Genomic DNA, 24,635 nt, shown 5'->3' with positions numbered 1-24,635 from the left:
AGGGCTGCCGCAGCCTCAGCAGCGTGGCCTGGGAGGGTCCCGCAGGAGGCAGAGCCTGCCCCTTGCTTGGGATGCCCCGGGCAGCAGGAGAGGGCTGACGGGGTGCTCCCCGCGGGGCTGGGAGGAGCGTGGTGGCAGGGCTCGGGGCTGCCTGGGCCAGCTTTGGCTGCTGCAGGCCTGGCGGAGCCAGCAGGGCTGGAAAGCGTGCTGGGATGGAGGGCCCTGCTCCTCGGGGGTGTCCTGCAGCATTCCTTGGGTCTGGCAGCCAGAGGGGCTCCGCGTCCCTCTCCCCTCAGGGAACAAGCCCTCGTGGCTGTTGGGGCCAGTACCTGTGTCCTGGTGGAGAGAACTTCACCAGGCTGATGGCCACTCGCGCGGGGTACCGGTCAGTCAGCAGGAGAAGCAGTGACAGCACGCTCCGCTGCTCTGACTCCCGGTTGATGCCTTCCAGGTTTTCGTGGAGGCACCTCATGAGCTTTGGCACCTGGAGGGGGGACACAGGGGAGGATGGTGCTGCCAGTGGAGCGCAGCCATTTCCTCAGCTGCCCTTCCCATCCCTCCCTGCTGGCTTAAGGTGGCTTCGGGTGCTCGAGACACCTACACCTGGGCTTGGGAGGGAGGGAGGAGCAAGGCCTGACAGGGCTGAAGGGTAGGGCAATGCAGCCACAGGCCACTTACATCTGCCAGCCAGAAGTCAGGGTTTCTCATGACCCCATTCAGCATGTTTCTTGCTTCCCCCTTGTCAAAGATGCTGGAGCCTCTCGTCTCCTCGATGGCCACAAGGACGATGTCTGTCCTCTCCGAAGGTAGGAGGTATTTTGCAAAGGCCTGTGGGAGGAAGGAAGGGAGGGAAGCCATGTCACACCGAGTGCCGTGGGGGTGCTGCTTCGCGGGGCAGTGCGAGCAGCCCTGGCCAGAGATGCCCGGCAGTGCTGGCGGCAGCGCCTGCAGCAGAGCTGGCAGCAGGGGTTGCAGTCACTGCGCGGGGGAGGATGAGAGGAGGGGTCCCCAGGGTGAGGGAGGAAGGCTGGACTCATGGGCACAGTGTGCCGTCCCTACAGAGAAGCGGGGCTTGCTGGCGGCAAGGAGGGCTGGAGCTGCTGCTGGGACACTGGAGAGCAGCCCTCGCATCGTCCCTGCATGGGGACAGCAGGAACCCGCTCACCAGGGAGGGTGAGGCCGCACCAGCCCCACTGATTCTGGATGCCTTTGCTCACACAAGTCCCCTGCTGATGCCACGGGCAAGAGTCCCAGCAAGGGGGGAGCTCATTACCATGGCAGTGTCTTCAGTGGTGTCCAAAGAAAGCAGGGAGGTTTCCGCAAGGTGCCAATGGAGCTGTTGTGCTTCATCCTTGAGCATTGCCCTGCCTAAAGAGCGGGGAAAACAGGAAAGGGTCAATAAGACACAATAGCTTTGCCAGCCAGCTTAACCAAAGGGCCGCGAGATCTGCTTGCGAGATGGCAGGACACAAGCAGTCAGGGAGGTTTGTGGAGGGCATCAGGAATAGCTTCTTGCTGCAAGCACTGGAGGGACCACCCGGGGTGATGCACAGATGGATCTGCTCTTCACTAACTGGGAAGACATGGCAGCAGTAGCTTTGGCTGTGGGCTCCACAAAAGAGCGCGGTTCAAGGTTCTGAAAGGAGGGTGGAAGGAGAGCAGCAGAGAGCAGACCCTGCACTTCAGGAGAGCGTTCAGCTTCTGCAGCAAAATGACAGCTGGGGTGCTATGGGAAGCAGCTGTGAGGGGCAAAGGAGGTCATGGAGAGAAGTAGACCCATCAGGAGATGTGTGCGCGTGAACAGATGAAGCCACCACAACTTCTCTTACGTTTTTGATTCTTGATGAACACTCTGAGGTGATCTAGCGCCTGGTAAACTATGTAGTCTGGCTCTTCATCAAAATATAAGAAAAGGAGGAGACGTCCCATCAGCTGTCCCAGGATTGGGATCTGGATGTCTCCATAGCCGTCAGGGGTGTGCGTGTCTCTTCCAAAGAGATTCTTCAAGGTGAGGGGACACCCGGTGGCTCTTGGGAAGGGGGCAAGTCTTCCCAGCAATGGCTCCCTGTGAGAAGAGCACTTGGGCAGGGAGAGGGTCTGGTGGCGCTGGGTGCTGGCAGCTGCCGGGTGCCATCCTGCTTCTGCTCTGCAGGTCCTGCTACAAGAGGAGCCCAGGCACCAAATAGAAACGGCAGTGCGGCTGAGAGCCATGAATGCCATTGCCGAGTTGAGGTACCTGCCCAAGCCTCCTGGGGTCCCCTGCCCCAGAGGTCCATCTCTACCTGCACGAGTCCTCGAGGCACCGCTCCCAGCACCAGTCTCTGACAGGCCCCGCTCTCTCCCTGCAGCTCAGTGCAGACGGTGCGGGAGGGCAAAGAGCAAAGCCTCCTAGAAGCCTGCTTTTGAGTATCTTCTTGAGTGTCAATGATGCCGATGAAACTATATTTGGGGCACTAAAGCAAGCTTCTGGCCAACAGAACCTGGTCCTGATGGGTGAGTTCAACTCCCCAGACACCTGCTGGAAGAACAACACGGCAGCTTGCATGTCATCCACCAAGTTCCTGGAATGCATAGAGGGCTGTTTCCTGATACAAATGATAGATGTGCCAAGCAGGAAGGAGGCGCTGCCGGACTTGCTATTCACAAACCGAGAAAGCCTGCTTTGTAATATCTCAGTTAGTGAGAGCCTTGGCTGCAGCGACCACAATATTGTGGAGTTCGGGATCCTGCTGAGCATGCTGAAGGTCACCTCTAAGACAAGGGTTCTGGATTTTAGAAGAGCAAACTTCGGTGAACTCAGGGCTCAGTTGGGAGGGGTTCGATGGGAGGCTTCCGTGGAATACAAAGGAGCTAGTGAGAGCTGGGAATTCTTCAAGAACTCTCTATTGGAAGCACAAAACCAGTTTATCCCCTACAAAGGAGAGGGAAGTAAGCGGAGCAAGAGGCCCCCATGGCTCAACCATGACCTCCTGGGTCTACTCAAATCCAAAAGGGAAGCACACCAGAGGTGGAGAAGTGGAGGATCGTCCACCGAGAACTACAAGGGCATAGCCAGAGAGTGCAGAGACGCAGTCAGAAAAGCCAAAGCCCAATTTGAATTGAAACTGGCTGTAGACATGAAAAATAACAAGAAAGGGTTCTTCAGACATGTCACCCACAAGCAGAAAAAGAAGGAAAACATAGGCCCACTGTTAAACGGAAAAGGAGAATCAATCACCAATGATGCAGAAAAGGCAGAGGTCCTCAACACCTTCTTCACCTCGGTCTTTACCAGCACTGTAGGGTCCCAGGCTCTGGGAACAAAATTGCCAATTGAACCAAACACCGACCCACCGTCGGTGAAGGAAGAGTTAGTATATGAACTACTACAGGAGCTTGACCCCCACAAATCAATTGGCCCTGACGACATCCACCCGAGGGTGTTGAGAGAGCTGGCTGACGTCATTGCAAGGCCGCTCTCCATAATCTTTGAGAAGTCATGGAGAACGGGGGATGTCCCAGAGGAAGGCAAATGTTACCCCTATCTACAAGAAGGGCTCAAGGGAGGATCCGGGTAACTCTAGGCCCATTAGCCTTACTTCAGTCCCTGGGAAAGTTATGGAACGAATCCTCCTGGGGGCCGTCACAAGTCAATTGCAGCACGTGATTGGAAAAAGCCAACATGGCTTCACTAAAGACAGATCGTGCTTGACTAACCTGATGGCCTTCTATGACAAAGTGACTTGCCTGGTTGACATGGGGCGGGCGGGGGGCGCTGCCTACCTGGACTTCTCCAAGGCCTTTGATACGGTCCCCCACAGCCTCCTCCTGGAGAAATTGATGCGTTATGGCCTAGACAAGTGGTCTGTGCAGTGGGTGGGGAATTGGCAGACGGGCCGCGCCTAAAGGTTGGTGGTAAATAGCTCTTTCTCAGACTGGCAACCTGTCACAAGTGGAGTCCCCCAGGGATCGATACCGGCCCCAATGTTATTCAGCATCTTTATAAGTGATCTGGGTACCGGCATCAACTGTAGCCTGATGAAGTTTGCTGATGACACCAAGTTGAGTGGGGAAGTAGACACTCCAGTAGGGAGAGCTGCTCTGCAGGGAGATCTGGATAGGCTGGAGGAGCGGGCCAGCAAGCACCTTATGAAGTTGAACAAGGAGAAGTGTAAGGTCTTGCACCTGGGAAAACATAACCCGGGGGTGCAGCACAGACTGGGATCCACCTGGCTGGAGAGCAGCTCTGTGGAAAGGGACCTGGGGGTCCTGGTGGACGGGAAGCTCAACATGAGCGAACAGTGGCTGCTGTGGCCAAGAAGGCCAACAGGGTGCTGGGTTGCATCAAAAGGGCATCACCTGCAGAGATAAAGAAGTCATCATCCCGCTCTACTCAGCGCTTGTCAGGCCACACCTGGAGGCCTGTGTCCAGTTCTGGTCCCCGCTCTACAAACAGGATGTGGAGAGGCTGGAAGGGGTCCAGAGAAGGGCCACCAGGATGATCAGAGGACTGGGAAGCCTGCCATACGAGGCTAGGCTGGGAGAGCTGGGTTTGTTCAGCCTTGAGAAAAGGAGGCTCAGAGGGGACCTCATCACCACGTACCAGTACTTAAGGGGTAGCTACACAGAAGATGGAGACTCCCTTTTTACTTGGAGTCCCATGGAGAGGACAAGGGGGATGGACACAAGTTGCTCTTGGGGAGATTCCGACTGGACACCAGAGGGAAATTTTTCACAGTGAGGACAGTCACCATTGGAATAATCTCCCCAGGGAAGGGGTTGCCTTGGCCATGTTGGACACCTTCAAGAGTCGTCTGGACAGGGTGCTGGGCCATCTTGTTTAGACTCTGCTCTTCCTAGAAAGGTTGGACTAGATGATCCCTGAGGTCCCTTCCAACCTGGGATTCTGTGTGATTCTTGCTTCCTCCAAAAGAGAAAATGAGCAGCATCTGGGACGCTTTTCTCTACATTGAGGTAAGCGCTGGGTGAACAACAAGAGCCCCCAGGCCCTCTGCACTGCCCCCGGGCCACCCTATGCTGTGAGATGACCAGAGGTCCAAGGCAATGAAGGGTCTCAGCTTTGCTTTCCCACCCTCATCACTTCGTCCCTTCGTGCACTTCCCACGGGCCTGGTCCCATCCGGTGGCGCAGGCTGCTCTGCCCGCAGCACACTGTCTGCCCCTGCGTCTCTCCCGGGGAACCACAACGCAGCATGGGAGGCCTCCCTTGGCTCCGGGAGTTCAGATCAAATACCTGGGGGTGAGAGGAACAGCAGGAGACACTGCCACAGCTCTTTGTCCTCCTTGCAGACCCTGGAAGCCATGGACAAGCTAGAGAGGGTGGTGCTCAGCTTTGCTGCCGACAGAGTCAGCGAGGAGCTGCAGAATATCCTTCAGGTCTGGCATGTGCAAAGACGGGGCTTCACAGGGGCTGTTCCTCAGCCTGGGGGGAAGGGACTGTCCACTCTTGAGTGCATGGCCCCCACCCCAGTGCCATGCAGAGACAGCACGCAGCCGGGACGCTTCCCACTCCAGTGTGCAGAATCTGACCCCAGAGCATCTCCCCTCAGACCAGCCATGCTAATGCTTTTGCTCACCATGAGCAGAGAGCACTGTTGCTGAAGTCCCACTGTGCTTCTTCCTACCAGGAGTCCAGTCAGCTGAGAGCTCTCTATAAGCCTCGTCAGAGACCATGGTGCAGAACAACAAGAGACAGATGAAGAAGACAGTGTGAACGCGCCTGTTCATCCTGCTGTTCATTCACATGAGTGATCAAACCCAGAGCATAGCCAAGGCAGAGGTTTCAAAGTTAAGCAGTGATGCAGGGAGGAGACCCCCACATGTTTGGGACTGGGCTTTTCCCATCTGCCAAATGCCAGGACCACCCCAGGAACAAAGCCAGGAGGAGGGGAACGCCAGGTCTCCTTTCCCAGGCCATGGTGACATCTCACAGCTTCTGCTGCTCTCTGGAAGAGGCCTCATCACCACTGCAGAGCTCCTCAAGTGGAAACAACTCAAGCACCTTACTCAGACAGAGCAGACATGGAGGATTGGAGAGTGTTTGGTGACGACAAGCTGCAAGCCCCAGGGCTGGAGTCCCCAGCCCACGTGGGCCCTGGCAGACGGACAAAGGGGTCTCTGGACCCCCGGACCACCCTCTGCCTGTGGCTCTCTCTGCTCCCCAGCCCCACAGGGCTCTGGCTGGGAGATGGGAACAGCGTGGGGGGGAAGGGGATCACTGGCTGAAGGGAGTGCTCCAGCCCACCGGGGAGGGTCCCTGCCAGCCCCGTGCCCTTCTGCTCTCTCCAGCTGGTGCAGGACAGCAGCAGGGTTGAAGAATACCTGCAGCAGAGCCTGCCATACCTGAAGGATGCTCAGGCCCCCTTGCGCGAGGCAGCCGTGAGGTTCATCGGTGAGCCACAGCCCCCGCAGTCCCTCTTTGGGCAGCCTGGCCCCAGTCCCCGCCGCTGCACTGGCACCAAGGAGCAGCCCTGCGGCTGCCCGAGCCCCAGCTGCCCCGCGCAGGGCCTTGGCCTCCCTCTCCCACCCCTGCCCACGCAGGTGGCCTTGGTGGCCGCCTCGCTCAGTCCTCGCTCAGGAAACTGGATCTACAACTTGGCTCTCAGAAAAATCAATCCCAAGAACAAACTCAAGAGAATCATCTTAATAGTTACCATTGTTGGAGTTCGAACCCCATGTCCCAGCAGGCCTAAATATGTCAGTCTTCCTGGGGACAGACCCATTAAAATCTACTCCAGGACAACAAAAACTAACAGCAGCTTTAACAAGAAAGCTACAATCGGAATGTCTCTGTAAGCTAATACCCATCAAAAAGGTGTACACACGGAAGACCCTAACAAAGAATGTAATGCTTTATGGCTACTCACATAACAGATGCTCTGCTGGTAGCTTTAACTCCTCCAGCAGGGATTCTTCTAACAGTTACCGAGTAGTTCTTTGGAGTCGGGGAATGATCATCTGTGTATTCTGGAAACAACACAAACAGAGAAAAGAAAATGCTTGAAAATGAACTAGTAGCCAGTGCATCCGAAGACCATGCTTGCTTTCCTCTGTGCAAAGGGCCGCACAAGGCAAATGAATGCTGACAGAGCACAGCCTGAAACAATTAGCTATAGCTCTACTAATTGCGTTCCCGTACTGGGGGGGGACAGTGTGGCAATGCAATCCCTTAAATTGAGCCCCGTCATTTGAGAAGGATGCGAAAGTACTTTAATGTGTCCAGAGGAGGGTGGCAAAGCCGGTGGCAGGGCTGGAAGGCATGTCCTGAGAGGGGCGGCTGAGGACTCTGGCTTTGTCTCATTTGAAGAGAAGGGGGCTGAGGGGGTGACCTCATTGCTCTCTGCAGCTTCCTGCAGAGGGGTTGTGGAGAGGGAGGGGCTGGTCTCTTCTCCCTGGGGTCCAGGGACAGGACTCATGGCAATAGTTCAAAGCTACTCCCATCCTCTGCAGGCACGTAGTGAAGAGGAGGCTGCACTTGATCAGGCTGCCTCCAATCTTGCTGTCACCGATTAGCTCACTTGGTGACCATCAGGTCCCGTCTTGCACCACTAACCTCCATGCACTCCATGAGTCTCCTGGAGTGCCTGCAGCTCACCATGCTGCTTTTCCAGCAGGTGTCAGGGTAGCTGAAGTCCCCCAGCAGGCTGACAGAGCCTGCGAGCGTGATGCCTCCAGTAGCTGGAGGAAGAAGCCTTGGTCAATAGGCTCCCCTCGACCGGGCGGCCTTTGTTGCTTCAGTCTCTAATTCTTCTCCATAGGCTTTCGACCTGCTTGTGGCTATTCTTCAGAGACAGATCTTCACAATCTAGCCATTCCTTGACGCAGAGGTTCCTTCTGAACAGCCTGGAGCCATCGGTAGCCGCACTCCAGTCAGGGGATTTGTCCCGTCAAGTTCCGTAATGGCAACTGGATCGTTGCTTTCTAGCAGCACGGTGGCTTCCAACTCCTCCTGTTTGTTGCCCATGCTGCGTGCATTGGCGTAGAGGCACTTCAGCTGGGCTGGTGGCCATGCCACCTTCTTAGAGGAACGGCCCTTTGCTCCTTTGAGGTAGTTCACTGGCGTCTCCCTGTTGGCTCTTATCACCTGAGGAGCCCCTGACTCACCTCTGTAAGACTGAAAGAAATACAGGAACAGTTAGCACAGCCTCTCTTCTTTCAAAGAGAAGGGGGAGGGAGATTTACTAGAAAAAGTCATGTCAAAATGAAACCTAACATTCCGCATGCCGTCACCTTGCTAAAGAGAGCAGAAATGAGTATCAAGTGAGCCACAGCTCTGGCTGAAGCTTCACCTCTGCAAAGGAAGTCTTGAGTTGAAAAAATAATAAAAAAAGCCCTGAACCCCTCTGTTATTTCTTGCGTGGTCAAACTCTCTACAGAAATCAGGCAACACCGCTTCGGACTGGGTTTGGTTATGAGGAAAATTTTATTGCTTCAATCTAAATGTCAGGTTTGATGGTCAGCATTCTTCTGAGAACGTTTGCCTGCAGCCTTTGCTGGTCGGTCGCAGGTTGCGATGGCAAGCTCAGGCACAAGTACTCAATGCATCTCTCCATAAGCCACACACCTGAAACGCCTGGCAAAGAGTGAGGCAACATTTCCTGGTGATGCTGCAAACGTTGCTTACGTTTTAGTCCTCCCCTCCAGAGCTCTCTTTGGGTATCTCTTCCTTCTTCACTTCCTTGCATTTCTTTTCCAATTTTGCATCACTGGAATGCTCGCTTCTGTCTTTTGCTGCTTTCTTTGGAGTGCAATTTCATCCTCCTCTTCACAGGGGTGTTTCCTCTTGCTGTGTGTTGGTTTTTCATTTGCCTGGCACGAAACAACAGTCATCTTAGTCTCGGGTTGTTCTTGCAGCCTCTTCACGGCTTCGGTCTCATCCTATCATTTTCCAGCAGCACTTGATATGACACGCAGGAGCCTGAACCAGCACTAGGAGCTGGAAATCAGGCTAGGGTCTTGCAGCCACGTCTGCCCCTTTCAGAGCAGTAACTCATCTTTATGCCCTCTCGGACCTCCATTTTGCCCCTTGTCGCAGCTAGCCAGCCTCAGAGAGCAGGCAGCTGGCGATTTACACAAGCACAGCAGCTTGTTGCAGTGCCAAGCGGGAAGAGTGAAGGAAGGACCTGGCAAACTGCACAACAGACAGAACTCATGCTCTCCTGGGACGGAAAGCAAAACCCACTGAGGGAAAACAGCAACAACAAGGTCAGTAACAGGAGGGGGACTGTATTCCAAACACCCTTTCACACTTGTTATATTACCTGGCATAGAAGAGCAAATACGCGCGCTGGCGCAGAACCGTCTTGATGTCACACAGGCGCACAGAGGCATCGTTCATCTTGTACCACTGTCCATTGCTGCCCTGCAACGAAAGGCAACGCTATCTTTAGACGAACGGCAGGGTTTTGAAAAGAAAAACACAGGCAGGGCACCGCTGAAGGACACACAATACACCAATGCAAAGTTGACTTTTACCTTTACGAAGCAGTAATAGTGTCCTGCCTGACAGCTGGAACCTTCATGCACCAGGACAGCGTACAAGGAATAGAGCAGCGGTTTTCCAGGCGCTTCAGATGTGTATGCGCCAAGGTCCAAATATTCCGGATACTCCACATCCTGAAGAGAGACCAAGAAGACTCAGAAATTATCCTGAGAGCCTTTAGGAAACAGCCTGAGAAAACCTGCTCACCAAACACAGGCTAGAGATCAAGAAATAGCTCTTGCTTCAGCAAAAGCAGGTGTTGCCATTTCATCACTGAAGTGGCAGAAATCTCTGCTCGGCCAAACCAGCTCTTGATGAGCACAGTAGGAACTTAGCTTCACACCCGAACTTTCCTCTTACCACAAGGGAAAGAGCCAGGCATAGCTATTGCATTGATTGTTCTTACATGGCTGCACTCGATAGCCGTTTTGTGCAGATGCTAACAACTTCCAAAAACGGATTCTGCTTTGGGAAAGGTCTCCTTCCAAGCAGACAAAGTCCCAGCGCGCTCATAGACATACCTTGCTAATCTTGCTGCCAGAGAAAGGATCAAATCTCTTCAAGCACACTGTCAGGATGTTGGAGGAACAGTGTATCGTAAGCCTCTTGGACGCAGCGACCAGCTCTTCACACCTTGAAAACAAGCACAGACCCGACTGTTGCAACCTATCTTCTCCCTGCTCCACCCTCCTCCAGGTAGGCTGGAGTTACGGCTTGCTTTGCCCAGCTGTCGGATGCCCGTGTTTGCATCGCAGAGCCCTTCAGCCCGTAGGCTCTCACTGAAGCTACTAGCTTCGTTCAAGGGTGCCTCACTCTGGAGAGCAGCAGGCGACTCTTCACAAGACAAGAACTAGCCACAACACTGCTCAGAGAGCCAGCGGGGGCGGCTGCTGCCCCAAGGACTGAGGTCTCCCCCACAGAGACGCAAGCATCCAAAAAGCCTTTCAAATGAAACTGTTGACTGCTTTCTTGAGGAAGCTGCCATTGTCAAATCCCCCTCCAGAGCTCCTCCCAGCTTCGGCTCACCACCACACAGGGGACGAGTCTTTTCCCCTCTGGACATAGGGCTAGTTCAGCGGGCGGCTTCAGAGCTAGGAAGGCCGACCACCTCCAGGGCAGACAATGCCAGGATTAAAATGCTCATCAAAGCTTTCCAAACATTCAGGCAGAAGGGGAAAAAAACACCTGCCTTAGAAACAAATGTATTATTTTCCAAATTCCGGACGATTCAGGAGGATTAGTTGTATAGGGAAGAAATGAAAAAAAAAACAACAAAAAACCCACAAACCCCAAGCTGTGTCATGAGTGGGTTTCCCAAATAAGTCAAACCATAACTAGTGCTCCCAGACACGCAATCCCATAAGCCAGGATCTACCGGGAAGCTGTCATTAGGCATCATCTTACTTGCTACATCTGTAGCCATTTTCACCACCCAGCAGCTCAGGCCTGACAAAGCCTTCCAGAGCTTCAGCGACAGAGGAGGGTTCCTGGACGAGAAAGAAAGGAGAGCGCTAAGCTGCTGGAAACGCAGCGCCCCAAGAAATAGCTCCCTGTGGGGTACCAGCGCTATCCCAACAAACAGCTACCCCTGGGGGGCACCAGAGTTGCCTGCGGTACGCGTGGTCAAAAGAACAGAAATAACAAAAGCAGTCAGACACGTATTGAGGGAGCCCAGAGCAGGGCGGTAGGACAGTGTCGCCTTGGCTGTAGGAACCATCCGTACTCTTTGCCCAGCTGAAACCCAGCACACGGCACAGGGAGACCATTGACAGAGCTTCCACCTGCGGCGCACGGAAGTCCAGGTCCCTTCCCACCCAACAACAAGCTCTTGCGTGGTAACGGCGCACGGGTTCAAGGCAACGGACTTTACTGGAGATAACCTGGGCCCCCTGCAGGGGCCTTGAAATATTTTGCACCCCAATATCCAAACATCTCACCTGGATATCCAAAGGAACATCCAGGAAGGGCTCGTAGGAATCGGAGACTGCTTGGCAGCTCAAGCACGTGACTAGAAGGCAAATCAAAACGCTCAGCGACAGGGGAAATCAACGGTGCCGGTTTATGCTCTTCCTACCTACTACACCAGTCACATGAACAGCCGTTTCTCACAGGCAAGGCAGAAGGGCACAGACAATTCCAGGAGAGCGACAGTTGTGGAAAAGTACCTCTGGATCTCAGAAAGCCCCCAAAGATTTGATGGACAATGGTAGTGGTTTGAGAAGAGATGTCCAAGCTGGAAATAAATGGTAAGGCAGAGAGTTATCTCCTCCAGGAGTTTTACTCGGCCTGAAAACCCTCGGCACAGGTTTTCCTTGACGGGAGTACACGAAGGAGTCCCACGGGCTTCGGAACATTGGAGAGGTAATTTGCCTACTCGCTGCTTCCGCTCAGACAAGCCCTCTGCATGGCATCGACAGCGTAGCGTAAGAACTCGTGGGCGTCCTCCTGCACGCCAAGCTGGAAATGTTCTCCTATGCCTACGAAAGAAGCAGCTCGTAGTTGTCTCGTACCAGAACAGAAGGGAACATGCCAAAGCACCTGAAGCGACTTACGTGTCAGAACACTGACGACAGCCCTAGGCTGGATGGCTCTGGCTGAGGAACGCAGGACGATGTTAACGTGCTCTTCCATTGTGCACATCATGCAGAAGCCTTGCTGACGACCTGAAGAGGGAGGGAGAGAGGGAGGGAAGGAAGCAAGCTTCGCAGGTTAGCAAAATACCAGTAGCAGTGGGAAACCTAATGGACATCTTGAAGTTACAAGGGCAGTCTCCACTCCTCCTCTCCCAAGGTGCCAAGGTCCCAACAAGCCCAGGACACTTTAGTGCGTAGAAAACTTCCTTCAGAGGGCAGCTTAACTGACCCAAGATTTCTGTGCAGTAAGCAAGGAGGGTTGAACTTGCAGGAATAAGGACCGAGACCCAGGGCTAGAAAGAGCTGCCTTTCTGAAGATGAACACCAAGGTACGATAAGCGGCTTCTAGGCTTGAGAGTTCAAAGAACACCAACTTGGCGGGCTGAGAGAGAAGGGCTGCTGTACTCCTTAATCAAATTCCAGGTTCTGGGAATCCTTGGGAAGAGCCCAACAGATTGACAAGGAGATGTTCCTCAAAGGACTCACACGACTGGCTGTGCTCCCGAGAGAGCAGGTAGTTGGCCAGAGGGGGTGTGTACGTCAGGCACTGCAGGACGGAGTTGAGGAAGCACGTGTTGCCCAGGTTGTAGAGCCCCGCTCCAACTCTCTGTTGTTGCTGCCAGGCCATGCAAATCTTCTCTGGGGGAAACAGGATCCTTTGTGGAGGAGCCACTCCCTCGGCAATGACTGCAGGGAAATGACATTTGAAAAGAGATGAGAAGAAATTGCTGCTCGAAAGCCTATTTTAGCAGTCGAGTTCTGTACAGGAGCACCCAGGACAACCAGCCCTAACCTCCAACACAGAAACATCGGGGGAAACCTAACACTGCCCTTGAAATTTGCTGGTCAAGAAACAGTTTTGAAAATCGGCTGTTCCCCGGGTTGCTTTGGCCAAAGTCCAGCAAACCCACAGCCTGATTTCTGTGCCTCGGGCTACCTTCCTTTCCCTCTAGAGTCCTCAATTGGATTAGCAGGCCAAGCCTTCCCTTTTCCTGAGTGTAACTTGACAAAACCAAGCAAGGACCTAGCACAGAAGGTACCCCTACTGATGCCAGACCTTTCTACGAGCAATGACATCTTTCAAAGGCTTGTGCAGAGTGGCAGAGGAGTGACAAAACGTGTTTTCTGCTGTCGAACCGAAAACACCTGGCTGAGTCTGGCTGCTACCAGGAAACGCCCCAGGATTCGCTACTCCAGGTGGTCAGCACGTCAGCATTCAGGGAAGGGGCACCAGCCGCGCCCGCTGCCTTTGGGGATTCGCAAAGCCCAAGCCTGCCGGTGAAGCCGTTACTCACAGGAGTCGTTCCCCGTTGTGGCCATCGCTCCTCTCAGGAACAGAGGGGATAGCTCTGGATGACAGAGGATGTCAGGAGTCCCGTCACCTGATTGCAAAGGAAGAATTGTAGGTCAACAAAATGAGTTTTAAAAATCCACTCAAACAAAACCCACAGAACAGCATCTGCCATCACACCTGTTTCAGTGGTACCTGTAACAGCCGCGGAGCTGCAGGCTGACGCCCTCACCATCGCTGCCACAGGGCCACAGCTCACAGCAATTTCAAAGGCCCATTTGAAAGACTCCAGTGCATGGCACCGCCTCTGAAGAGGACCTGCTGCCGGCCTGTTGCCACCGTTAGCAGCAGAGCCCGCTCTGGCTCTCTAGCCCACACTTCCCCCCTGTCTGCAGGAGCGACTGGCTTTAGGCTGCTGCTCCTGCTTCAACGGCTGCAGTTGCCGCGCTCCTTTTCTGTCACCCTTCCTACTGCATCAGTCAGGGTGGGCTTCTGATGATTCTAGGCTGCCCCAATGCCTCCGACTACGCTGCCACTCCCCTACTTACCTACACTGGGTTCTGGCAAAGAAAGAAGTATTAGCAAATATCCGGCCAGCCTGGAAAGGTGCAATAGCTCGGCCTAGGGCTCGGAAAGTCTAGAACAGCCCCTACTTCTGTCCTGGATCTACCTACTCTATGATCTGTCCTGCAAGTCAGATCAGAATTACCTTTGGGAGACGATGGAAGCTGGGGAGAAGTGGGCAGTAAACGCGGAATGCTTGGAAAAGAGGAGCCACGCGAGGAGCGAAGGCAGGAGCCGAGTTGTCCCCAAGGCCAGCTCAGCCCAACTGGCCTTCCCTGGCCCGCTCCTCAGGATCACAAGCCCTGGCCAGGTGAGCTCACAAGCGCCGGGCGGGTGCCGCATCACCCCCCCTTTGTGACACGGGGACGCAGGGGGACGCGCTGCGGCCAGCAGCCGCCACAGACCCGGCAGCTCACGTAGGCAGCCGCTGGCAGCCCCTGGGCTTCCCCTCACGCTGCTGGTGAAGGGCCCTTCATCCGCCGGCAGAGCTCCCGCCTCTTCTCTGAGCCCCACGGCCAGGTGAAGACAAGCCTGGCCAGGCCTGTAAGCGTTCCTGCTCACAGCTCTGGCTGGCACACTCAGGTTCCTAAGGCTTTCTTTTCCACTCCTCCCAGGTACAGGACTGTGTCCATGAGCCCTGTGTAGCAAACCACTCGCTCTCTTACATGTTCGTTGCCAAGGCACTTTATCTGCTCCCCCCGATACAGCCACAGGCTGACTCGGAACTAGCGCTACCAAGGAAGTGTCCTCAGCAACTGCGCTGGGTTGACCTTGCCTGGCCACCAGCCCCCCAGCCAGCTGCTCCCTCACCCTGGAGCTCCCCCAAAAGATATGTGGGCAGCTTTTTAGCATCTGGTTTAATGCCTTGGCCTGCTCCGAGGGCAGCCACTGTTGCTTCTGACTGACGAGCAGCTGGTTGTTATTCCTGCCTCACTTGAACTGGCCGCTTTGGCCCTTGCCCCGCCTGCATCGTCTGCTTTATCCCAGGCCTGCTCGACGCAGTTAGTTTGACTCCTGCCAAGCTCAGGACAGTTATCTGGACATTCTCTTTTCATCCTCCACTTGGAACATCCAGTTTAGCCACAGCCTTGCTCGGCTGGCTTATTTTCATCACGCACCTCTCACGATGGCTGGTATTTTCCCTCTTTTGCTTGGGGGGAGGCTCGTTTTGCCCCTTCTCCACACAGGCTCCCTGCATTTACTCCTGCCCTGCTCGGGTGGCCCTTTATGCCCCGGCCAAGGTGGGGTGCCTAGCTTTGCTCCTGCCCTGCTTGCAGCATTTAGGTTTGTCCCTGTCCTGCTCCTTTTGCCCCTGCCCCCACCCCGCTCCCAGCAGCCACTTTGGCCCCTGCCACAGCAGGACTACCAGGGCTCCAGAACCCTTTCCCTGGCAGCAGCCACCGGCCGGGGGCTGTATTTAAGGCTCACACCACAGCCTCGCCTTCCAGGACAAAGTCACCTTCGCTTCCAAGCCCCCTCTAGCACCGCTCCTCCAGCTGCCACCTGGCATTCAGAGGGGCAAAGTTACCTCACTGCCGGACTCATCACCGGCTCGGCGCTCAGGAGCTGCCAGCGCCCGACGCCACCCAGGGAAGCGGAGGGTCCTGGCAGCTGCATGTTGAGCGGGGTGTGCCCGCTCACCACCCAAACGCTTTAGCAATGGCTCTTGTGCTGGGGCAGCGTGGCATTTGTTACCCTTCACAAAGCGCCACGGCAGGCGGGCTGGCTTGGCTGACCGTGGCTGAAGAATGCTTGTGCCCCAAGAGGCTCCGTTTACAGAAGGCATCTTGCCCGTAAGAGGAACTGGCCAGAGTTTTTTTTCTTATTTGACTTTTTACTACTCTTCTTCCCAAGATACCTGCTGAAAAGCAAACAAACAAAAGTTTTAAAATATATATATGTCAAATATATATACGTATTTCATTGCTGTTATTAGTAAAGGCCCAAGGAGCCTGACCAGAAGCAGCTACCAGGGCTTCCAGGCGCTAGAAAGCTCAGTCAGACCTGTGCAGATGGTGTTTGCCCTCATTAGACATCCCTGACGCTGGAAATGCCAACTTGCAAAGCTCTCTCCAGATCTGATACATTGCCCATCACTGAGGTAAATAACAATGCCTTGACTGAGAGAAACAAAAACAGGAGTGCTCCAACTTTGCTGTCTTTTTTTGACTCCAGAAGCTGTTGCAGCCATCCAAAGCTTCATGCTTTGGGACTGTCTGTCTTCTTCAAGACTAAATACTGTGGGGGTAGATTTCAGGCACGTGTTGGGCCACCTGAGGAGGATCTTCTTGGCCAAGAAGTTTTTCCACCTCTGTAGCTCTCTGCAAGCTCAGAGCACAGAAGGAGAGCCAACTAGTCCGTGATGCTCCTGCCAGGCACCACAAATTGTTCACTGGCACCACCGGAACCCAACAACTTTCACAGAATCATAGAATCATTAAGGTTGCAAAAGGTGTCAAGGATCATCAAGTCCAACCATCAACCCAACACTACCACGTCTCATAAACCATGCCCTGAAGTGCCACGTCTACATGTCTTTGAAATGCGTCCAGGAATGGTGACTCCAGCACCCCTCTGGGCAGCCTCTTCCAATGCCTGACCACTCTTTCAGTAAAGAAATTATTCCTAATACCCAATCTAAACATCCCCTGACGCAGCTTGAGGCCATTTCCTCTTGCCCTATCACTACTAACTTGGGAGAAGAGACCAACACCCACCTCGCTACAACCTCCTTTCAGGTAGTTGTAGAGAGCGAGAAGGTCTTTGCTAAACACAGGCGTGACCGTGCAGCCGAGGAGAGGACCTGCCTCTTGGCTGTCACTGCCTGCTGCTTTGCAGCATCCCAACGCTTCGCTCCAGCGCCTCAGGACCACCTCCAGTGCCGTGGGGACTGGGCACAGAGGAGTGATCCACAACAGGGCAGCGGGGGGGTCTGCTCTTCAGCCCTCTTTCAAGACTCCTGCTTTCCACCTCTCTGGCCTGCTTCCAGGTGCGCTGCCCTTGATCCCGATGTGCTCACGGGAGGTGGTGGAGCAGCAGCGCCTGAAGTCACATAGTAGCTTCCAGGCTGCCTCATCTGCCTTATGTCTTCTCCCTCTTTGATGACCTCGCCTGCCGGCTGCAGCAGGGCTGCTGGCAACGTCCACCGTGGAAAGACAACACAGTTGTGCCTCGCCCTGCCAAGTGACAGCGTAGGGACAGCAGATGCTGACTACATTCCTCCAGGAAAACTCTCCCGCTCTCCTGCTGCCCCCAGCCTGTCCCCCTGCATCCTTCCCCCTCCGATCCCAGGTGTAAGGGACTGGAAGGGTCAATGTCTCAAACATTGCTGTAAAGTGGGATGTAGCAAATGGCAGGCGGGAAATTCATGGACACAGGGCATGGGGGGGTGCGCTGGAGGATGCGCAGTCCCAGGTTCTGCTGGGCCTCACAGCGCAACTTGCTGAGGTCATGCAAAGTTCATTTGAGGAAGGCGTTTATGACCACCCAAAAGACCCCTCGCGACCTCCCCTCAAGATGGCAGCCAACAGAAGGTCATGAAACCTCTGGAACAAGAACCATATAAGCTCACAGGAGGCACAACTGAAGGCGGGGCTTAGACTATAAAAGACACTACAACAAAGAGACTGGCACGTGCCCACCACCGGAGAATCATCGCGTCTGTCGTCATCGGCGCTGGATCCAAGGGTGGTGATGTCTCTCTATCTTTCCCCGTCTCTCTCTTCTCCCCTCCTCTCTCCCCCCCACTTCTTTTACAACTATTCTTAACAAGAACCCCCACCGTCAATGCTTTTCCATCTTTTCAAGTGGGAGCTGCCTTTTCAAGGTCAAGTTACTTCTGTGTTGAAATCAAGTGTTTAATTGATCGTTTGGTGGTGTTCCATCTTAATTTAGAACCTTGATCGCTCGTCCTCCTCCTCTCAGGTTGGGACGCGACAGGGTGTAGAGCCTGAGTCCTGTAAGGAGCAGCTGAGGGAACTGGGGTTGTTTAGTCTCGAGAAAAGGAGGCCGAGGGGTAGGACAAGAGGGGATGGCCTCAAGTTGTGCCAGAGGAGGTTTAGACTGGATATCAGGAAAAATTCCTTCACCAAAAAGGTTGCCAAGCCCTGGGACAGGCTGCCCAGGGCAGTGGCTGGGTCACCATCCCTGGAGGTATTTAAAAGGTGTGTAGATGTGGCACTTAGGGACCTGGGTTAGTGGTGGACTTGGCAGTGCTGGGTTTATGGTTGGCCTCGAGGATCTTAAAGCTCTTTTCCAGCCTGAATAATTCTATGATTCTATAAAGGAGGTGCTTGCATTGCTGGGATGGCATTTGAATGAGCCGTTGGTGCTGCTGTTGGTACCCAAGCTGGGCACATGTTTGTAGGAGCTGGGGGATATCAGGGAGGGGGGAGAGTGCACCCAGCAGGGGGAGGCTGACCAGGTGAAGAGGGAGTGTGTGGGGTGGTGGGGGGATACAAGGGAGGTGGAGGCACAGGCACAGAGGCTGGTGCTGGTAGAGTTGGGGCCCGAGTCCTTTGGGCATGTTCGCTGTGCGGGCGGCCTCGACTTGATCCTCTAAAGAAACCGCAAAAATGTGTCACTCTGTTACACTCTGCCCTGATCTTAAAGAGGAAAGCAGATGAAGTGGGAGCGTGGTGGCGAGCACTTCTTGTTATCGGCTTAAGCATCTGTCTCCCTGCTTTCTGTCCATTTGAGACTACACTAGATTCTTCATCCTCATCCTTGCCTTCCACAGCCTCCCCTCCAAGAGTTCCCTCAGTCTCCTCTCCTCACCCTCAGCTCTGCCGCCGTGGATGGAGGCTGCCCGTGCTTAAAAGAGACTCCCATCTATCTCCCTCGTGCCAAGTGCCCACCGCTCCGCCGCCACGCCTTGATACACTTAATACTTCACACTCCCGATCTTCCAAGTACTGCACAGATATGAACCGATCTTCTCTCAAACTCGTTTTAGCTTCGGCCACATACGCTTCCTATGTCGGTGCCTCATGATGATGTCTTTGTCCTGCTCTGGTCCCTGAACTGTTATTTTCTTGCTTACCGATTTTGAGATTTTAGGCAATCTGTGGGATGGATCCTGGGTTTTGTTTTGATTCATCTTTAAGATTTGATAAGCACACTGCACCCTTACAATCTGCCTGTAACACACATACACCAAAAGGAAGGACTAACTTGACACTGCAATAATAGATAAAACAGCCTCCTCTCTCTCCAGCCGAGGGAAAGCAGCTTGGCTATCCGGGATGACTAAACTGAAGAGATTCAAAACTATCAGAAAATAACAGCGTTGACTTTTGCAACAATTTCTTCAATTAGTATCAACTAAGTTGTGAAAAAAAGAAAGTTGGAGGCTGATTTCTACTGGGAAATCACTTTCTTCGGCCCTATTCAGCCAGTAATCAAAAGGGTGGCTTTCCATCTGATCCTTTAATTATATTCGGTTTTTATAGGTAATCATGGTTTCCTCAAAAAGCGTTTGTTTTTCAGAGTTCCCTTTTCAATCACAGACTGGAGTTTTATTTTAAATACTCTTACTGCAAGCACAGATCCCTGTTGTTAAAGCCAATTCAAATTAAGCCATTCCAAAATCACTTACCACTTGTATTCTCCGCAACTATCTGGGCGTAGCTTTTTCATTAGAAATCAGCTGTTGTAGAAGTTATGCGTTACAGACTCCTTTAACAGGCTACTAGTAGTAATACATTGAATTTCTGTGGAACACTTACAGTTCCCAGCCTGGTCTGTCACCTGCTGAGCGAATTGTACTGGCTCTCATGGATGACCTTTTGGAGTGGGGAGGGGAAAAACCAAAAAATCCTATTCAGTTTATCTGAAGATAATTTTTGAAAAGCAATTCTAAAGTTCTAGTTACGTACTAGTTGTGGGTACTGATTGTCCTTGGGGGCCCAGAAGACTTGGTAACGCTGCTTGTCTTAGCAGAGGAACCCAACAGCCCTTGTGAATCAATGCAAACGGCTGGAAAATAAGCTCTACTGAAAGAAAAGAATCACTGCCTATGTTGAAATAAATCTTACCTTCTCTTCCAACAAACTGCCGATGGACAGAGAGGAGATTTGGGAAGTTCAGCGGCCATCGCTGGAGCAGCAGGAGGCGTAACAGTCAGGAGCGGTGGTGGCGGCGGCGGCTGCTGTTGCTGCCGAACCTCCTTACAGAGCCTTTTTGTGTAGCCAGTCCCATTTCTGAGGTTGTTCACAGCCTAGAGGCGGAAAAGCATTGACACAAAGGTAACAGGAAACTTCAGTAGATATAGGAACAAAAGCCTCCACAGAGTAAAATTACCTGCATATTCCTGTAAATGCCACCAGCCCTAACAGAAATGAACATACAGACACATGCACACATCCCATTAAACACTGATATTAATGACTGGTAACTCAGACCACCTGGTATTTAAAGTACTAATGACTGGTAACTCAGAGTACCTCAGTCACCTGTGCTTGAGGTGATTTACGGTGACCTGGACGATCAACAGTCACCCAAAGATCCAGATGAAGCCCAGTGCACACGAGCCATGGGGCAGAAGTTTGTACGGAGCGCACCATCCTCGTATGCAGCCTCATTGGCAGTGACGGCCTGGAGAGGGGACGAGGCACCAACAGTGGCGGAGGTGATTGATAGACTCCGGGGTTACGAGACAAATCTCTCGTCCTCGCTCGTCTCTGCTGTGGAGAAACTATCCCAAGAGGTCCAGCAACTCAAGGAAGATATGCCCTGCTCCCCACCGCGACAGAGCACTGTCGCAGCTGTTAGGAACAAGCGTCCTCTGGCTCAAAGGAGGGGATACACACCACGGGCCACCCTATGGTTCTACCTGCGTGACCACGGAGAGGACACGATGAGGTGGGAAGGCAAGCCTACCTCGGCCCTAGAGGCACGAGCGCGTGAGCTGCAAGGACGAAGAGTCTCTCAGGGAGGCTCTTCCAGGAGAGCTGCTGCTCCAGTTTCTGGTGAGCAGGTCCCCAGACAGAGGAGGAGAAGTGCTGATTTTATTTCTGAGCGAACAGAGGGACTCCTGCTTCACATTTACAGGAAGTGAGTTGTGACTGCCATGATCAAGACTAGAGGGGCCCTGCCTCCAGCCAGGTGGAGGAAAGGGACAACCGGGCTTAGTGGACTCTGTGGATCTGATGACCTCTCTTTTAAGGTTCAAAGCCTCTATTTTTATACCACAAACCATCACATTCAGGGTCGAAACCCCTCTTTTAACGCTCAGTGCCTCATTTTGAGTTCCCGAACCCTCACTTTTAGGGTCGAAACCCCTCTTTTAATGCTCAGTGCCTCATTTTTCACCCCAAACCCTCACTTTTAGGGTCCAAGTCCCTCCTTTTCAGGGATAAACCCTCATTTTTAAGTTCCAAAGACTCCCTTTTCTTGTCCAATCCCCTCTTTTAACCCTCAAAGCCTTATAGTTACGACACAAACCTCACTTCCAGGGTCCAAAGCCCTCTTTTAACGCTCAAAGCCTCAGTTTTAAGTTCCAAACCCGTCTATCAGGAATTAAAGCCTCAGTTTTTGGTCCCAAACACTATACTTTTAGGGTTTAAACCTGGTTTTTAAACACACAAACCCTCATTTAGAGGTCCCAAACCTGCAGTTTCAGGGTTGAAACCCCTTTTTTAAAGAGACAGACTCGTTTTTACGTCCCAAACCTTCATTCTTAGGGTCCAAACCTGGCTTTCATGATCAAAGCCTCATTCTTAAGTCCCAAACCTTCACTTTCAGGGTCCAAAACCCTCCTTGTTACGCACAAAGCCTCATTTTTCAGTTCCAAAGCCTCCCTTCCATTGTCCAAACCCCTCTTTTAACCCTCAAAGCTTTATAGGTAGGACGCAAACCTCACTTCCAGGGTCCAAACCCCTCTTTTAAAGCTCAAAGCCTCATTTTGAACAGCCAAAGCTGCACTTTCAGCGTCCATACCCCTCGCTTAAGTCTCAAAGCCTAAGTTTTACGTCTCAAACCCTCACTTTTAGCATCAATTCAGGTCTTTTAATGCTCAAACCATCAGTTTTTTGCTCTATACCTTCAGTTTTGGAGTCCAAACCTGTCGTTTAAGGCTCAAAGCCTCATTTTGAAAACCCAAACCCTCACTTTCAGTGTCCAAACCCCTCTTGTAAGGCACAAAGCCTCATTCAGAGGTCCCAAACCCTCACTCTTAGGGTCCAAACCAGTCTTTTTTACTGCCAAAGCCTCATTTCTATGTCGCAAAGCTTCACTTTCAGGGTCCAAACCCCTCCTTTTCAGGGATAAACCCTCATTTTTAAGTTCCAAAGACTCCCTTTTATTCTACAAAACCCCTCTTTTAACCCTCAAAGCCTTATAGTTAGGACGCAAACCCTCACTTCCAGGGTCCAAAGCCCTCTTTTAAAGCTCAAAGCCTCATTTTGAACAGCCAAAGCCTCACTTTCAGTGTCCAAACCCCTCTTGTAAGGCACAAAGCCTCATTCAGAGGTCCCAAACCCTCACTCTTAGGGTCCAAACCAATCTTTTTTACTGCCAAAGCCTCATTTCTATGTCGCAAAGCCTCACTTTCAGGGTCTAAATCCATATTTAAGGCTCAAAGCATTATTTTTAGCTCCCAAAGCCTCATTTTTTGTGTTCCAAACGTCTCTTTTATGGTTCAAAGCCTCTATTTTTGTATCGCAAACCCTCACTTTCAGGGTCGAAAAACCTCTTTTAATGCTCAGTGCCTCATTTTTCACCCCAAACCCTCACTTTATGGGACAAGCCCCTCCTTTTCAGGGATAAACCCTCATTTTTAAGTTCCAAAGACTCCCTTTTATTCTCCAAAACCCCTCTTTTAATGCTCAAAGCCTTATACTTAGGACGCAAACCTCACTTCCAGGGTCCAAACCCCTCTTTTAAAGCTCAAAGCCTCATTTTGAACAGCCAAAGCCTCACTTTCAGGGTCCAAACCCCTCTTTTAACTCTCAAAGCCTCAGTTTTCTGTCCCTAAGTGACACTCGTAGGCTTCAAACCTGTCTTCTACAATCAAAGCCTCCTTTTTATATCCCAAACCCTGACTTTCAGGCTCTAAACCTGTCTTTTTTAGGCTCAAAGCCTCAGTTGTAGAGATCCAAACCTTCACTTCCAGGGTCCAAACCCCACTTTTCAAGACAAACCCTCAGTTTTAGGTCCCAAAGACTCATTTCAAAGCACCCCAAACCTCACTTTTAACATCAAAGCCTTACAGTTAGGACCGCAAACCTCACCTCCAGGGTCCAAAACCCTCCTTTAAAGCTCAGTGCCTCATTTTGAACAGCCAAACCCTCACTTTTAGGACCCAAAGCCCTCTTCTAACACTCAAAGCCTCACTTCCATGTTCAAAACCCCTCTTTTAACGCTCAGTGCCTCATTTTGAGGTCACAAACCTTCACTTTCAGGGTCCAAACCCCACTGGTAAAGACGCAAACCCTCATTTAAAAGTCCCAAACCTTCACTTTCAGGGTCCAAAACCCTCCTTGTTACGCACAAAGCCTCATTTTTCAGTTCCAAAGCCTCCCTTCCATTGTCCAAACCCCTCTTTTAACCCTCAAAGCTTTATAGGTAGGACGCAAACCTCACTTCCAGGGTCCAAACCCCTCTTTTAAAGCTCAAAGCCTCATTTTCAACAGCCAAAGCTGCACTTTCAGCGTCCATACCCCTCGCTTAAGTCTCAAAGCCTAAGTTTTACGTCTCAAACCCTCACTTTTAGCATCAATTCAGGTCTTTTAATGCTCAAACCATCAGTTTTTTGCTCTATACCTTCAGTTTTGGAGTCCAAACCTGTCGTTTAAGGCTCAAAGCCTCATTTTGAAAACCCAAACCCTCACTTTCAGTGTCCAAACCCCTCTTGTAAGGCACAAAGCCTCATTCAGAGGTCCCAAACCCTCACTCTTAGGGTCCAAACCAGTCTTTTTTACTGCCAAAGCCTCATTCCTATGTCGCAAAGCTTCACTTTCAGGGTCCAAACCCCTCCTTTTCAGGGATAAACCCTCATTTTTAAGTTCCAAAGACTCCCTTTTATTCTCCAAAACCCCTCTTTTAACCCTCAAAGCCTTATAGTTAGGACGCAAACCCTCACTTCCAGGGTCCAAAGCCCTCTTTTAACGCTCAAAGCCTCAGTTTTAAGTTCCAAACCCGTCTATCAGGAATTAAAGCCTCAGTTTTTGGTCCCAAACACTATACTTTTAGGGTTTAAACCTGGTTTTTAAACACACAAACCCTCATTTAGAGGTCCCAAACCTGCAGTTTCAGGGTTTAAACCCCTTTTTTAAAGAGAAACACTCGTTTTTACGTCCCAAACCTTCATTCTTAGGGTCCAAACCTGGCTTTTACCATCAAAGCCTCATTTTTCGCCCCAAACCCTCACTTTTAGGGTCCAAGCCCCGCCTTTTCAGGGATAAACCCTCATTTTTAAGTTCCAAAGACTCCCTTTTATTCTCCAAAACCCCTCTTTTAACCCTCAAAGCCTTATAGTTAGGACGCAAACCTCACCTCCAGGGTCCAAAACCCTCCTTTAAAGCTCAAAGCCTCATTTTGAACAGCCAAAGCCTCACTTTCAGGGTCCAAACCCCTCTTTTAACACTCAGTGCCTCATTTTGAGGTCCTGAACCCTCACTTTCAGGGTCCAAACCCCTCTTTTAATGCTCAGTGCCTCATTTTGAGGA

This window comes from Phalacrocorax aristotelis, chromosome 27 (assembly GCF_949628215.1).
Source record: "Phalacrocorax aristotelis chromosome 27, bGulAri2.1, whole genome shotgun sequence".
In the NCBI taxonomy this organism is placed as follows: domain Eukaryota; kingdom Metazoa; phylum Chordata; class Aves; order Suliformes; family Phalacrocoracidae; genus Phalacrocorax; species Phalacrocorax aristotelis.
This window is presented reverse-complemented; position numbering follows the sequence as displayed.